The sequence below is a fragment of the Enhydra lutris genome, unplaced genomic scaffold, assembly GCF_002288905.1.
Source record: "Enhydra lutris kenyoni isolate GAN:26980312 unplaced genomic scaffold, ASM228890v2 scaffoldscaffold34, whole genome shotgun sequence".
Lineage (NCBI taxonomy): Eukaryota > Metazoa > Chordata > Mammalia > Carnivora > Mustelidae > Enhydra > Enhydra lutris.
The window spans coordinates 13,964,897-13,980,508 of NW_019154118.1; positions in this window are offsets into that span (position 1 = coordinate 13,964,897).

Below are 15,612 nucleotides of genomic sequence, written 5' to 3' on the forward strand. Positions count from 1 at the left end.
CTAGCCCTCTCCTGGCCCCCAGTCCCCACAGGGGTCTTACACGCTTGGCATCCAGGCATGTTTGTGGAACACACGTACCTCTGTGCGCCGCTGTCAGGAACTCGGTGCAGAGCAAAAAACCATGTGATCCCTGGTGCCCAGGCTGGGCTTTCGATGCCTGCTTCTAGCAGCTGCTCTGGGGCTCAGACTCAGCTGGAAAGAGTCCACAGACAAGGGCAACCCTTCCGATGTGGGTAGGCCCAGCAAGTGGGCTCCCGAAGGAGCAGCTCCGGAACCTCGCATCTCTCTTTGGCACTCAGTGCCTCACCTCTTTCCACAAACATGCAGTGAGACCCTCCCGCGTGCGGGGCTCTGTGTTAGGGCCTGGGTCCCAGAAGTGGCCCAAACAGCCCAATCCAATCTCTGGCTCCCGAGAGCTCAGGCCCCAGTCAGTGAGTCCAAGCCTTAAGTGGGCAGTTACAACGCGGTGTGGGGAGCGCTCCAAAGGGAAGGAGGGCTGGAGGCTTCAAAGCACCCAAGACGGGCCTCATTCAGGCTGCAGGAAGCAGCAGGAAGGGCTGCCCAAAAGAAGAGTCCATGTGCAGGAGCAAAGCAAGAGGAAGAGAGGTGGTAGAGGAAGGGGTTCCAAGCAGGGCAAACAGCATGTGCAAACATCCTGAGGTAGAGAGCCAAAGCTGCACTAGGGAGCTCGAGTCAGCCAGCTGGGCTCGATGGGCAACTGCTCAAAGAGGGAATCGCAAGGAGAGGCTCCAAGGAAGGGTCCTCATATTCTCTGCCCTCAGCCGGCCTCCAGTCAAAGTGGGTAATAGGAAAAGGTACTGGAAATAGACTGGAGACAAAATCAACCCTAAACAACCAAACTTTGCTAATGTACTCACACCCTTCCCAGCATATATACGTCCTTGCTGAGGACTGGGATATAACAGGAAGGGGCTGAAGGGGTTAATCTGGGCAGGCCTCCCAGAGGAGGTGAGCAGGTTCCTTGGCTAAGAAGCTGTCTGCCCTCCAGCACCAGGAATGAAGCCCCGGGCCCTCTTTTTCCCCATCTGATTGGAAACCTTGGACAACAATAAGGCTTTGTCTGGTTTGCCAGTTGCATATAAACACGGACACAATGCCACCTCTCGCCCCCTCGACAAGGCCACACGTCAGAGTGGCTTAGTCTGAGTTAGGCTGACTTGCTTCGCCAAGTAAGACAGGCAACAAAAGCGCCTGACTTCCCAATGTCCTCCCAGCCCCCAGCCCAGGGGAAGATGCCAGCATGTGCCCTGGCTCCTCCTGTCTTCTCCCAGGGAGCAGGGAGGTCTCCGAGAAGATGCAAATCCCCCAGCTGGCCGGGACAGTGTGGGAATTCACATTATGCAGAGCAGCTCCTCCCCTTGCCTCCGGCTGCTGGGAGAAATATTGGTGTTCCCTCTCTTACCTGGCAGGGATCTGCCCTGGAGGTTTTCATCATCTGCCCCCCACCCCCAGCCTCCACAGGGCCCCATCCCCACCAGCCGGGCCATGCCCCTCGGAGACCCCTACGGCACCAGCAGTGCTTGCTACTCTCCGGACACTGCCTCCCTTCCGGCTCCTGCAGCCCATCCACCTCCATTCTAGAGGCATCTCCAACTGGGCAGGGCAGCTGTGGCTGTTCTGCACATTCCGGCACAGGCTACCGGGCCTAGCAGAGTGGCCAAGACAACCCTGTCCAGGAGGCTCCCCCCGGCTTCCCATACCCCACCCCACCCCACCGTGAGCAGACGGACCAGGGGGTCAGGGCAGCTCTGGAGGCCTCCGTACTCCGCTGACAAGGCCGGCTCTGCAGTCAGACCTGGCCTGGGCCTGCCTCTGCTGGGGGCTGGCTGTGTGACATTGGGCCATTTATGTCCCACGTCTGAGTGTTCTCAAATGAGGCTGGTTATAAGGATTAAATGAGAAAATGCACATGAATGATGAGCAACACTACCTAAAATGTGTCCAGCAAACACCACCTGCTATTTTCATTAATGTCACTCTAGCTCTCCTCCGGGACATTCTGTGGAGTGACCAGACTCTAGCCATGAGAACCATTTTAAAAACTTTTAAAATTGACCGTATGATATGTGTATAGAAAAGTGCACACGCATCGCACACGAAGAGCCCAAGGAACTTTCCATTCGCTGGGTTCACAGATCCAGACACGAAGCGTTCCCAGTGGTCCCCAGGGCCCCCTGCTGTCCCCTTCTGAGGGAAGCTACTAGCCTGACTTCCATCACCAAAGATTATCTTGCCTGCTCCTGAATCTTATATAAATAAAGTCAGACAGTATCTAATGAAAGCACTTTCTGGGGCCATGTGAGTGGCTCTGCCGGTTAGGCATCTGCCTTCGGCTCAGGTCATGATCCCGGGGTCCTGGGATCAAGCCCTACATTGGGCTCCCTGCTCAGTGGGAGAGTCTGCTTCTCCTGCTTCTCCTTCTGCCTCTGCCCCCAGGCTTCTGCTCTCTCACTCTCCCTATCTCAAATAAATAAAAAAGATCTTTAAAAAAAAAAAAAAAAGGAAGCACCTTATAATTTAAGATGGGCTTCTATTAGATGTGACTGATTCGCTCCTCCCCCAGCCGGGGGAGGGACGCCTCTGCCCGGCCCTCCTCCATACCCCTCTTGGCCCAGAGAGCAGGGCCTACTTCTGTGGATCATTTCACACCCAGCCCAGGCAGGAGGGGGCTGGCTAGAAGCTGGGGAGGGCCCCAGCCAGAGGTGGGGGGAGCAGGGAAGCAGGGCACTGGGTCCCCTGGCTTGATAAGAGGCTCCTTGCAAGTCAGAGAGGCACGAGACCGAACAAACCAGGGGTCAGGGAAATCCCGACTCTGCAAGCTGTGTGACTTTACACGAGCTGCCTCCCCTCTCTGAGTCATTTCCTCATCTGTAAAATGAGGGTTGGCCAAAATCTCACTTGACAAATTCATCCTGCCCTGCGCCCACAGCAGACACAAGGCAAATTGGGCCCCGTCCCAGGAGCCCACACTCAGCCGCAGACCCCTCTCAACTCAGTCCTGTGGCACCGCCACCAATCAGCAGAAATGGGCACGGGAAGGGGAGTGTTGGGGGACGACTCAGTGGCCCCGGATGACCATGGCCAGCAGCTGGTGACCAGAGTCCCTGAGGCTCTGCTTCCACGTGGCTCATGATCATGGCCCGGGATCCAGGGCATGAAATATCATCCCCTCATCCCCTAGATCCTGGGCCCCTTTTCATGGTCTCCACACAAAGGCAACCTCTTCCTAGTCTCCGCGCCTGCATTCCCCACACCCCTCCCTGCACACCGCCCTCCCGCCCAGCTCACTCTACTTGCAAGTACCTGAATTCCAGAGTGCACACGGGGCCAGGTCACACCGGGTGTCTAGAGGAGCGCCCATGGGGCTCAGGTCCCTGCTCCCACGGCCCCTACCCCCAACTCACAGGAGCCACAGCACCCCCACTCTGATCTCAAGCCAGGGCCCCTCACCCGTGGGTACCACCCCTGCTCTCACTAAGACAGCCCCGTCCAGTCCCCCACCCCCCAACCCATCATGCAGGGCTCAGCTGGGTTTGAGGACAGTGTGAAGTGTGTACATAGGGTCAAGGTCCAGGCAGACCCCAGGCTGCTTTTCGCACTTGTTCTGCCTCATGACGGGTCACGCTAACCGCCCGGCCCCCGGCTCCCCGGTCTGCGGAGAAAATGTCTTTTGAGACCCACACAACTAACTGACTCTTCGGCCGCCCACATCTGTGAGTTAAAGCAGCCCATCCCTGCTTTCCAGAGCTAGGGCTCAGCGCAGCCCAGGGCTCCCCCATCCATGGCCTCGGCTGACAAGGAGCTCACAGACGCAGCCATCCACGCCGCAAAATGTTTATTGAGCAGCTACTATGTACTGGGGCTGTCCTAGTCATTGAGAATGCAAAGCTGAGAAGCGAACAGCCCCTGAGCCAGTGCAGCAGAGACAGACATGATGACCTCTGCTGACCTCCCCGAAGTATCAGTGTGGCCTGACCCTCCCCTAGGTGAGCGGCTCCAGTGCCTCCCCTGCTCGGGGCTGGAGGCTGAACAGAGACACCTACTGGCTCCTCGGAGAAGCACAGGCCACGGAGGAGAAGACGCAGAGAGGGAGGAAGGGCAGTTACCGCTGGGTCAGAGGGAACGAATAAACCCTGGGCAGGGCTGCCGCAGGGTCCAGTGATGACAGAGGACAACGGACACAAGATGAGAGTAGCAGCCCTTCCTGGCCTGGGAACATGCTACAGAGGTCGGCTCTGTCCCAGCATGTCAGGCCCCAGCATCCCCCTCACCTCAAGGCTAACCCCCTCCCCAAAGAAGAGCCGAGGGGAAGAGAGAGCACGCCAGCCCACCAGCCCGCCAGCCCGTGCTGAGGGACATGCGCTCTCTCAGCTGACTCTCCGCTGCCTACAGAGCCCATGGCCTTGTTACTTCCAATCCGCACCCCACCTGGCCGACCGCGTGTTCCAGCCTCTTTACTCTGGACTCTGGCAGGACTCTCCCTTTTCAAAGGCGAACAGGATGGTGCTATTTTAGCTCAAATAAATGGAGAGCTTTCTCCGTCTAGTTGCCCACTCTGTACTCCTAGATTTGGGTCACCTGAACTTTCTGACCCTCTGGCGGGGGGGGGGTAGCTGCAGCATCATCTAGCCTCGGAGGACCTCGGGGAGCCCAAAGGAGCAGGCGGTCACCTTAGGCCTCAAGCACTCCACCCCCAGGACCCAAGACCCAGTGTAGCATCTGGCAGATTCCGGATCTGTAAGGGCGGGTGTAAGGGCCCAGCCACGGGGTGCGCCCACCCAGTGCCAGCCTGTGGCTGCTCCTGGCACCCCAGAGGCGCTCCTGAAACGTGTCCTGTGAATGGATGTGTGGCAGCTGCCCACACGGCCCTGTGGCCAAGGATTAGGCAACTACCCGCCCATGAGTCCTAGCCTCGGACCTCTCTGAGCTCCCCCATCATCTTCCCAGCCAGGGACCTGGTGTGGGGGAGGGAGTCTTGGACAGAAACCCAGCGAGGAAGAGCCTGGATGCTGGCTTTGCTTCTGCTCATGAGGTATCTTCACAGCCCGAGGACTGGAACAGGAAGGGGGGCAGGAGTGCCTTATGGGGTTCCCAGGAGGGGTGAAGAATGAGGACCCATGGGAAAGAGATTTGGCTTGGGAATAAGGTAAAACCTTCTGGTATTTTTTTTTGAAGAAAATCACTAGCATTTCCTGAGCACCTTCTGTATGCCAGACAGCATGCTGGGTGTTCTCACATGTTCCCTCATTTACGGCTGCCTCGGGAGTGGTCAAGGGCATGGCCCGGGAAGCCAAATTTACGTCCTGGCTCTACCACGTACTAGTGTGTCACCTTGAGCAAGCTATGCGACCTCTCTAGGTCTCAGTTCACTCATGGGGTTGGTTGTCGGTAGATCAACTTAATACACGTAAAGCATCTAGAACATAATCGGTGCTCAATAAAGTCAGCTTTCAGAAGATGGGGAGGAAGAGGAGGAAGGGGAGTGGTGACAGCTGGAGCTGGATAACTAGCCAGTGGGGATTCTATGTGTAGATGAGAGGAGAGTATCAGGTAGGATGCTGAATGAATGCGTTCAAGTTCGTTCCAGGGTTAAGACTGTTTTTCAATGGCCTCCCTGGATTTCAGTTTTCCCAGCAATAAAATAGGCATTATCATTTCTGGACAAACATTGCTTCATTGTGTGGAATATTCTCCACCTTGGGAAGAGCAGGTAGGCCCAGGTCCACTGTCTCTGCTATTTGCAAGAACCATGGGTGACCTTCAGAAGGCACCTTCAGAAGAGCCCCTGGCAGGGGCCAGGGGTCCTGGATCCCGATCTAAGCCTTCAATCGAGAAACACTGGTTTTCAGCTAGTTACGGAAATTCTGGGAGTCTGAGATGATCATTCCTAGCAGCTCTGTCCACCTCTGAGAGCGATCCTTGGGGCAAGGGCGGAAATCATCAAGAACATCACTGAATGTGGGATATCCACCAGGAAGCGGCGTAAGCGGCTTCAGCATAAGGGCTGATCATCTGATGGAAACTCAGGAGCAGCGAACAGCTGGTGAGAAACTCCAGAGCCACCCTCAGGAAAGGACTCCAGGGGGGCTTCTGGTCCTCCCTACACCCACTCCGGTCTTCTCTAGCTTGGAAAAAGTCTCTGCTGCCTCCAGAAAGACATCCCCAAATTCCTATCCCATCATCAACCCTGCTGGGGACATTCTGTCGTGATCATATGAACACAACTAGGCCAAGGAAGATGCTGGAAAGATGAAAAAGCACCACTGTGACAGGAGCGTCCCAACAGATTTCTTCCAGAGCTACCCCGTCATGCCTCTGAGAGTCCAAGACCCCAGCGAGACCCCCCAACTGATGACGCAGGCAGCCTCGCACGCCAGCCGGCTGGACCCCGGTGCACTGGAAGGAATGGTCTGGGCAGGGCAGGGCAAGGGCAGGGCAAGGGCAGGGCTGCTGCGACCTCAAGGAGCCACGTGTCCCCCGAGTGCCACCAATCCTCAAACTTTTCATGTCATGAGAGAGTCTCATCCGCGGTTACTGTCTGCCTTATTCCAGCTTCCACCCCCGGCTCTCGCCTGGACGGCCTCTGTGGGGGAAGAGACTGGCCCATGATTCAGGGCCCGCGCAGGAGCTCTGAGGAGGGAAGCCTTTCCCCGATTCCCCAGTAGTGCCAGTGACCGCTCCCTCGGGGCGTCAAAGAAATCAGGTCAAGGAAAGACAAGCCAGAGAGTGTGTGGAAGGTCTGTGCTTCCCCCGTGCCTGGCCTCCCTGCCTATGAGATGAGGAACAGGACAGTGAGGGGGCCAGAGGGGGACCTAGGAAGTCAAGGGACAGTCAATGCCTGTTTCACAGACACGCACATGTGTATACATGAGCACATACCCTCACAGGCACACAGAAACTTCTGACCCCTAGTTTGAAATCAGACAGCCTGAGGGGCGCCGGCCGGCTCAGCTGGTAGAACACCCAACTCTTGATCTCAGGGTCGTGAGTTTGAGCCCTGTGTTGGGGAGAGAGTTTACTTAATAACAAGAAAATATATATATTTTTTAAATTGGACCGCCTGGGTACAAATTCCAACTCTGCTTCTTACCAGCTACGGGACTTTAGGCTAATGAATCATCTCCCCGAATCTCAGCCTCCCTGCCTGTGAAATGGGTATAACAGAAGGCTAAGTAGTGCCTAAACTAATCATAGTACCATAAACCGTATCCCAAAGCTTAAAGTTAGTAAGGGGATAAACGAAGATACTATATGGAAAGCACTTTGTATCATGTTTGGTACGTAAGAGGCATCTGAAAAATACTCACCATTACCATTGCCATAGGTGTTGTTGCTGTCAACTAATCTGTCCACCTAACGAATATTTACTGTATTTGCCTACAATGTGAGCTTACCACCAGACACAAAAACACAGGCCGTCTCCTTGACCATGAGGGGCTCCTGGTCTAAGCGCCTTAGAGAACTAAGCTGTTCCTGGTCAGTGCCAATCCGATTTTGTTTGGATGCCAAGATGGGACCAAGTGGGTTACAGACGTCTCTCTTTGCCTGTCCTCTAGCTCCTGCGTGGAGGGCCACGAAGCCCCCCAAAAGGGATACAGGCCAGGGAGCCTGGAGCCCCGGGCTGACGCCCCAGCTCTGCCACTGCCCACCTTGCAACTTGGACCAAGTGACTTAACCACACCGAGGCCCACAGGGCTGCACCCAGTTCCCACAGTCTCACCAGCCTCACCAGGGACAACATTCCGCAGCAGCGGATGAGCCGAACTGGGCTAGGAGAGACTCTTTGAAGATGAAAACGTAATCGTACTTGTAACAGCGACAACTGTGACCATTCCCGGGTGCTCAGTCACCTGCTGAGGGTTCCTTTGGCCACCATTATGCTCCTTAGCTCACAGCTGGACAGCTGCAGGAGCTGGGACTTGAATCCTGCGCAATCTGAGCCAGCTGTGGCCGACCATGACCCCAAACAGCCTCTGGGGGAGGGACAGTGGTGTTGTACCCCGGCCACCCAGAAAGACAGACAGCAGCCCCCAAAAGTGACAGCTGCACTACACTCCCGAAACCCAGTCTCCCTACCCAGGAGCCTCCAGGCTGGATGGCCGCAACTGCCCCAGCCGCCCCGCGGTGTGCGGCCGTCCTCCGCTCTTCTTAAAATTTTCTTTTTTATTAAGTGCACCTTGTAGCCAGGCTCTCACTTACACATCTTAACCTCCTCTGGGCTATTGATTTCTCATTCTATTAAATCCTCTTCTTTAACTCTGGCCCTTACACTCCAATTCTAAACATGTGTTTACTCCACAGTCCCTTTCCCAGGCCGCCACTGTGATGCCCTGTCCTGAGGGTCGCGCCCCCCCCCCCCCCCACCCCCCCACCCCCTCCCTTTGCCCTGGAGCCTGCCCGAGACTCTATCCCTGCGATGGAGTGTGTTATATGCCTGAGATGACAGAGGTCACAAAGAGTAAACTGAGGCATCAAGAAGTAGCCTGGATTCTGATGGGGGGAGCCCCCAGGACACCCCATTCCTGGACGCCAGAGGTCCCCCACGGTCTTCCGGTCTCCTCCTCACCCACCACATTCCACCAGGAATTTCTCTCGGTAACAAACATTTGTTAAACATGACTTGGGGCCACTTGAATAAAACAAATATTTATTTAGCACCTGCCCAGGGCATGGCACTGGGGACACCCCTGTGAGCGAGCCTGGAGGGAAGCTCAGCCCAGGGGCCCCTGGAGGCAACAGACCAGGGAGTAACTTCTAGCAGGAGTCCACAGGCCACCCAGGCTCCCTCCCCAAATGCTCCCGGGCCCACACCTGCCTCCCAGCGCTTCTGGGAACACACTCCCCGGCTTTCCCTCAGGCCCGCTTCCCCTTCTGGCTTCCCCGTGTTTCCGAAGTGGCATCACCATCCTGGGGAGCCTCCCGGGCTCCAAATCTCCAAGTTCTCAGCAACACTTTCTGCTGCCTCGTCTGCTGTTTCCAATCTGTCCCCACGGTCTGCTGTTCCTTGGAAATGCCACTCAAATGCACCCCTCCCCTGCTGACAGCGCCCCCAGCCCTCAAGCCCTCTCTGGGCCCTGACTCATAAGCCTGCCCAGGAGGCTCCCCTCCCCCCAAGCCCCAAGCAGCCAGTGAACCTCTTCTCTTCGGCTTTCAAGGTCCTCTTGAATTGTTAGTTCTACCCTACGCCTGCCCACCCTGACTCCCCGAAGACAGGACCCCTCAGTTCCGTCCCTACCCATCACCCACCCCTCAGGCCGCCCTTGTCCCCCCCACTGCGCCTGGGCAGCCCTCCTCATCGGCTAAGTCCTTCCCCGTCCTCGCTGACCTCCAGCCCCACCAGACCACCAGTGTCCACGGCAGCCTGAGCACATCCACGCACCCCTCCTAGTCCCATCCAGGGGGGCATCCTCCTGTGCTGCCCCCCAAATCCTTAACCTGCTTCGCTGAGCCCTGCCTCACTGAGGAGCCCCCCGAAGACCCAAACGCTGCTTATGTAAATGACTGAGGTGTTGAGTTGTTCCAAGAAAACCTGTATCAGATCTTTCCATAAGGAACCTCTCCCTCCCATTTTTAGGCCCACGTATGAGGGAAGGAAGGGGCAGGGTTCTGGAGCGCTCCCCAGACCATGGCGGGGCTCAGAAGGGCTCCCTGTAGGCCCCCTTTCCTCATGGGTAAACATGGAGCTGGGGTGACTGTGAAATGAGCGGCGTGTGCGGTGTTAAACCGATTCCCTCCTTCCTTCCCACGATTTACCTTGGCCTGCTACTGTGGCATAAATTGTTTTTCGTGTTGGGTTTGTTCAGTGTAAGGCATACCCTATTTTATGTAACCAAATGTTATAATCAAGCAACAACTATTTCTTCCACTCCCACTATAAGCAGGGGCCAGTGCATGGGTACGTAAAACCAGGGCACGGAAGGACAAACTTCAGGCACCAGGCAAAGGCCTTGCTCCTCAAGGGACCTGCCTTCTGGGCAGGGAGACCAACAGATCCCCCCAAGGAGGCAGGGTGACAGGAGCCCTCCATGTGGCCCTCCCATCGACAGATCACGTGCCCCACACAAACAGAGCCATGCTGACAACTAGCCTCTCGGGCAGGTGAGATGGTCCCCATTTTACAGGTGAGACAAGTGAGGCTGAGAGAGGTTAAGCAGTTTGTTCAAAATCACCCAGAGAGTGACAAGAAGACAGGAAGCCTGATCTGCCCGTCACTTAGCCCGGGGGCGAGGGCAGGCGGGGCAGAGAGGGGGATCAGGTCCAGAGGCCTAAAACAGGGCCACAGGAGGAGGGCCGTAAACTCCAGCTACCCCCAAGGAACAGAGTCCAGGAGCTGCGGCGGGGTGGGGGTGGGGGGGACAGCCCTGAGGCTCCTGAGACCTGGTCACAATGCATTACAAATGCCATCTTCCTGGGAAAGCAGGTGTCGCAGCAGGGTGCCTGGAAGCAGAGCCCGCAGGCCACCCACGGAGGAGGCTGTGTCCCCATCACCCAGGGGCTGAGCCCAGCATGGGGCAGGGGCAGTGCGAAAGGAAAGGTCAGGCCGGGCACCAGAAGTGCTAGAAAGAACTGAACGCCAAAGGGAAAAAGCGCCCAGGAGTAGGGTGGAGGAGACGGAGGAGGAAGACAGAGCCTGGGGGTCTGCGGTTTCCAGACCAGTGTCTGGAAGAACCTGGAACTCTCTGCAGGAGGCAGTTAAGAGGAATCTCGGGGCTGTCCGGACATCCTCCCCCTCATCCCCCACCCCACGCCCCCACCGCCGCCACCTAGTGGCCCCCAGTCTAGGGGCTGAGAATGCAGAGCCAAGAATTAGCCAGATCCAAGACCTTGGTGGGGGAGGCAGTGGGGGCCACTAGCCAGCCCCCGCGGGGAGGGGAAAGTGTGGCGCTGACCCTGGAGAAGGTGAAGGGGAAATGAAGCTCCAGACAGGGAGAGGGAAGGCTGAGCACCAGAGACCTTCACCGGCAACAAGTAGCAGGACCCGAGCACTGGGCCGGGAGTCCGGAGGCCTCCTGTGTGGCCGCAGAGCCTTGGGCAGGTCACCTAAGCTCTCTGGACCTCAGAGCCTGGGGGGACCAGTGATACCTCCTTAGAGGGCGACAGTGCAGATGAAATGCTTGTAGGGCCCTCGTAGAGATCAGATGAAGTAATTCTCCTAAAAAGCATTTGGAAAACTGCAGCGCTCATCACACACATAAGGGATTCATACTCTGCAGAAGTAGCGGCAGAGGCTTTCTTCCCACACAGTCCCTGCCACGGTCCACCCCCCACCAGACGCACAGCACCAGCCCCTGCCACCCCACTCCTCTGCTTTTCCAGCAGTGTCTCTCCTCACCCAGGACAGGTCCTCCTGCCCGTCTTCCTTCCTCCCATCAGGTCTGGCTCAGACCCGCTCTTCAGGAGTCCCCCACATCCCCTCATGACGGTCCCCACTTCTCTCCCACTCCTCCAAAGTTCCTCTCCATCCTCGGGGAAAACCAAACTGGAAAGCCAGACCGGGACACAGACCCAGGCTCTGGGAAGAACTTTCGGTGCTGATGTAAATGTCAGCCAATGATCAAGATGCCTGGGGGAGAGGGGAAGAGGGGGAAAACAAAGAAAAACCAGAATGTCCTCCCCAGCGCCCCTCCACTCACTCCCCCCCTTCCCCACCAGGCACTGCCAAGACCTCCAGGGACCAGCCTTGCCTCCGGTCTCAGGTGGCAGGCCCAGAGGAGGGCTTGGAGATAGAACCAGCCAGCCAGCCAGGCAGGAGGCTGGTGGGCAAGCCCGGGCCACAGCTCCCCATGGAAGTCTCGCTCCGCAAGAAATGAACAAAATACGGAAAATTAAACAAACCCAGACATTGTAATGTGTGCATATTAGATTAACTCTCCAAAGGGTCGCGACCTTGAGGAACACATTCAGCCAGTGAGGAAAATAATAAACCTGATTAATGATGAGGCATGGGCTGCAGCTTCAGCAAATACAACCGGCCTGACGATGCCCAGTGGAGTTCCTGGGGCTTCCTTCCCAGGCTGGGGGTGGCGGCGGGCGCGGAACCCAGCTGACCTCCCCAGGCCCCTCACGCCAGATCACAGGAGCACAGACACTCGGGGGCCAAAGTGGGACCACAGTGCTCTCTCAGATGTCTACTGCCAACCCGGACAGCCTCTGTCATAGGGGACGCCAGCTGTTGGCAGGTGCTCCTGGAAGTGTCACTGTCGCCCAGGTGACCCACAGGGAGCTTAAGGGAAGGTAGCTCTCTGTTCCTGGCAGGGCTCCGGACTCCGGGCCAGCCCCCAGGACCATTCAGTCTGGTATCGGAGGGGCCCGGGCCATGCCCAGAGCTCCCCTCTTCTTTCCAGACAACCCAGGCCCTTGGGAGACATGCCCAGGAGAGCCACTGGAGGGAGGCAGGGAGGTGGCACCTCGTGGCATCACCAGACAACAGCACCAGGGGGAAGATGGCAGCATAAAGTAAAGATGCCAAGAGCTGTGCAGCCAGAGGTCCAGCGGGGGAGAAGCTCGGGCCGCAGCGCCCCACCACTGCCAGGCAGGCCGGCTGGCCAGAGGGCCCCGGCCCAGCCCCACACCGCCGCCGCCCCCGCCCACTGGCCAACTCTCCCGGGCTCCGGCTCCTCCTCTCTCACTTTCTTCAGCTCCAGGGAGCCAGGGAAAAAGACACAGGTGCTCTCGGTGCCTTGAAACCCCTGTCCCAGCTGTCGCAAGCCGGCCCTCCACCCAGGCCAGGTCTGAGCAGCTCACCGCTCTGCCAGTCCTCACCGGAGAGAATCTCAATCAGCTCCCCTCCCCCCCACTCCTTCTCAGCCCCCTCCCCCATCACACGCCCAAATGCAGGTCTCCAGAGTTTCTCCCTCACTTCCCACTCGGGTGAACTAGGGTGAGATGGGTGGGAGCCTCATTAGTCCAGGGAAAGAGGGTCATTTCTGATAGGACGCCGGTCCCCCGAAGCGAGCCCGGCGTGGAGGGTGGGGGGGTGGTGGTGGCCGGAGTCCAGCGCAGGGGCAGGGGGCAGCGGAGGCAGATGGCAGCGAGCAAAGAGGGAAGGGGGCCTCGTGGGCTCCGGGGCTGCGCCGGGATGGGGCAGAGCAGCCGGGGCCGGGCGGGAAGCAGGGGTGACGGCGGCTGGGGGAGCGCGCCGGCGGCGGGCAGGGGCCGGCATCCCTGCAGGGGGCAGAGGCAGGGCGGGGAGTTGCTCAGGGGAAGGGGAGGACCAGCGCGGGAGGATCGCGAGCCCGGGGAAGGGCTGCGGAGGGAGAGAGACGGGGATGGAGACTGGAGGAACTAGGGGAGCGGAGCGATGGGGGTCCAGAGCCCGGGAGACGCAGGGATCCGAGGGCAGGAGACCGGCGGGCTGAAGGCGGGAGAGGGGAGGCAGGGCGCCCGGGAGGCGGTGGGGGCGGGGGGCAGGGAAGGGTGCGGGGCAGTGGCCCCGGGGGAGCAGAGAGGCAGAGACGTCAGAAGTCGGGGGGACGGGCGCGGGAGGGGGCGCTTGCGGGGCCCGCGCGGCCGGGACGCGAGGGGCGCCGGGGGCAGCCCAAGAGGCGGGCTGGGGGGCGCCGCGGCGGGCCCTGCCCTTACCTGGGCGGCTCCGCACGCCGGGGGCTGAGCTGGGGCCGGGCCGCCGGGCTGTTGTTTTCCGGTTCTCCCTGCTTCCGCAGCAGCCGCGGCGGCCCCAGCGCGATCCGCCGGCAGCTGAAGGCAGTCTGTGTCCGGCTGCGAGCGAGCGGGGAGCGGGCAGCGCGGGAGGAGCGCGGCCGAGGCACGGGGCGCCGCCCGGCGGCCAGCGCTGGAACTGCGGCGGCCCGCGCACGCCGGCCGGGGGGGCGCCCCTTCGGGGCCCGGTGGCCGGCAGCTCGCACGCCCCCGGCGCCGGCTGGGGGCCTCGTCCGGCGCGCCCGGAGCCGAGGCGCAGGAGGAGCGGGCCGGCAGCGGGGCCGGGCGGCCGGAGGCAAACTTGACGCCGCCCCGGGGGGCCCGGGGCCGAGGCCGAGAGGGAGACCGGGGCCGGGGCGCGAGGGGCGCGCGCAGCCGGACGGCCGCGGGACGAGGGGCGGGCGCTGCGGTGTAGTGCCCTGAAGGCGGGTGGGGGGGAGGCACCCCGGCGCGGCCCGCACCCTCCACCGCCCGGCGCGAGGGGGCAGTCGGTCCCGGCCCCCAGAGTTACAGCCCGGCCGGCTTCGGCGGGCAAAGGTCGCCCCCTGGTGGGGCTTGGGGGAACCGCGCGGGGGACGAGCGTGCGGGGTTGCCAGAGACTGCGGCCCCGCGGAGGCGAAGATGGGGAGCTGGAGGCTCCGTGCGGGGACCGGAAAGCGAATTGTACCAGAAAGCCAGAGAGACCCCGCGCCCGGGTTCCAGGGCGCTGTTTGACGAGTACAAACATCTTGGGAGGAGCTGTCTCCTCGTGTTACGGATGAGGACCCCAAGGCCAGGAGAGGAGCACAGTCCAGCCCAGAGCCCAGGGCCCCAAGTGAGCGAGGTAGCGAGAGGCAGGACCGGGAGGGCAACCAAGCCGTCTGTCACGCAGTCGGTGCTTGGTTTGCTACAGCGCAGCTGCTCCCAGGAGGAAGCTGGGGTAGGAGATCCAAGGCCTTGTGAGGTCCGCAAACATCGGTCCCTCTTTTCCACCACACACGTTGGCCTTGGGCTGACAACCGAAACGATCACAGAGCCCTCCCGCCCTCAGGGCTGCGGCCCCCACACCCACAACCTGATGGGACCCTCGGTGAACAGCTTGTTCTCAGTCTTGGCTGTTGGGTCTCGGACTTGAAGGGACAGAACACTGGTTGGCACAGCACTCCCCACGGAGGGTTGGCCGCCCGCCCTTGCCACCTCCCTGCCACCCAGACTGCAGGCAGCAGTGTGGCTCACAACTTCCCATCCCCCACCTCCCCACACCGGCTGGGATCATGCTCCCTGGGGAGGACATTATTTAGCACCAACCGTGTACCGCGACAACAGCAGGTACACACTGTCTTTCCAATCACCTTCGCATCAATTGGCAAGGTGAAACTAGTCCCCTTCCTCAGAGGAGCAAGCCGGCAAAGCAGGCCACAGGGGTGAACAGGCTACACAGAAGGAAGTTCTAATTCCAGCTCTAGTCCCTCAGGCCGCGAGTCATTTGCCAAATGGGCAGAAGGACGGCCCTGAGCCCAGCAGAAAGTACACTGGAGGGATCCCTGGGATCCTATGCAAGAGACTTCGCGACCCTCTGCTTCCCTTTCCACATCTCTAAACACGAGAAAAGCAAACTAAATAATCTCTAAAGTGACTTCCAACTGTGAAATTCCAAGCATGGATCCCGGGCCCCTTTTCCAGGAACAATGCAAGATCAGTAAGACCGTAGAAGCTTAAGGGTTTGGGAGGAAAAATACTGTGTGAAACTCTTCATCTTATTCTTTTGCCTGGTGAGCTCATCCTATTAACCAAGGAGGCGGGAAGGAGCTTTGGACAAGGTCAGACAGATTGCTGATGGGTCTGAAGTAGCCCCCGTTTCTCCCTTTCCTGCAAGGATGAGTATGTCTTGCCCCTCAGGGCTCTAACCCTAGAAGCAAGGGGCCCTCTACAAGTCGGGGGGGTGGGCAGCGGGCC